This window comes from Quercus suber, unplaced genomic scaffold (assembly GCF_002906115.3).
Source record: "Quercus suber isolate HL8 unplaced genomic scaffold, Cork oak 2.0 scaffold_199, whole genome shotgun sequence".
Taxonomy (NCBI): domain Eukaryota; kingdom Viridiplantae; phylum Streptophyta; class Magnoliopsida; order Fagales; family Fagaceae; genus Quercus; species Quercus suber.
The window spans coordinates 352,296-353,455 of NW_027069657.1; the positions used below are offsets into that span (position 1 = coordinate 352,296).

The 1,160-nt window shown below is 33.6% G+C and overlaps 1 long non-coding RNA gene across 1 annotated transcript; it reads right to left on the reverse strand.

The window, feature by feature from the left end:
* Window positions 1-444: 444 nt before the first annotated feature.
* Window positions 445-1,154, reverse strand: LOC136069946 (uncharacterized). The gene is made up of 3 exons (XR_010631142.1): window positions 978-1,154; window positions 781-874; window positions 445-677 (listed from the first exon to the last, which is right to left on the reverse strand). It is a non-coding gene; the product is annotated as an uncharacterized LOC136069946 (long non-coding RNA).
* Between the last annotated feature and the right edge of the window lie 6 nt (window positions 1,155-1,160).

The following is a 1,160-nucleotide window of genomic DNA, read 5'->3' on the forward strand; positions in this document are numbered from 1 at the left end:
AATGTTTCTACCTAGTGTCAACAAATACACTAAATAACACTCAAAAACCTGGGCAATTAGCAAGCACATAAAAACATAATATCTCATCCACCTGTTAAGACCACACAATACAAGAAAGAAAATTTTTTCAAAAGGCCCTTAACATTAACACCTGGGCAGTACTTTAAAAATCCAAAAACAAATCAAGAAAGTCTAATATGCACAAAAGCACATCTCGACCTATTAAACCTGCCAAGTTGTGCCAACCATTCCATACATGTAACACAACTTACATAAACCAGCAAACAAATTCTAACAAATAATTCAATCACAATCACAACCACACCACAAGTATGGCAAAAAAAAGATAACAAGAGCATCTTGCAATATTTCATAAAGCCAGAGAAGGCAGAAAGGTTGTTACTGCAAGTGTTAAGGCAGTAAACAACCAAGGAAGAAGCTAGTTATAATTAGTTACAATTATGAAATACCTAAGTATTTCCAAAAAATAGCTTTTCTAAAGCATTAAAGAGCAACTACTCTATAGTTTAGTCCATGACTTATAGAAGAGAAAACCTATAAACTTAATAAGATTTCTTTCCTAGAAGCAAGAGTTAACAAAATAGAAAAGTACTGTCCAAAAAAACTTCCAATATGTATCCAAAAATCTGCCTCATCTACAAAATGTGTCCTTCCCCCTACAAGAAAAGTAAGAACATATTTATCAATAAAAATATAAGCATAAGAACAAAAAATACAGAATAGTAATAACTAAAAACAACAGTAAGGGCAGAAACTTACCCAGTTAGTGATTAGTCATCAAGACTAATTGGGATAACTTTGCTTGAGCTTGAACTTGAACTTCCACCACCTGCTGCTGCTGCTTGACGTATAACTAGAAAAGAGAAATAAATGAAGGCTATTAGATTAAATTTCATTTGCATAAGACACATTTAATAGCACTTAATAGACAAAAAGTTTGAAAGTTAACATATTACCTAAATCATGAAATTCATCTTCCAAGGCCTCTACCTCATCCTTTGATTTGCGAAAAGAAATTGGAACCAAGGCTTGAAGCCAATCTTGTGCACAAACAAGATTTTGAACCATGAGTGGAGAAAGTGAACTCCGAAATGGATCAAGTATGCGTCCTCCGGTACTAAACGCTGACTCAGAAGCAA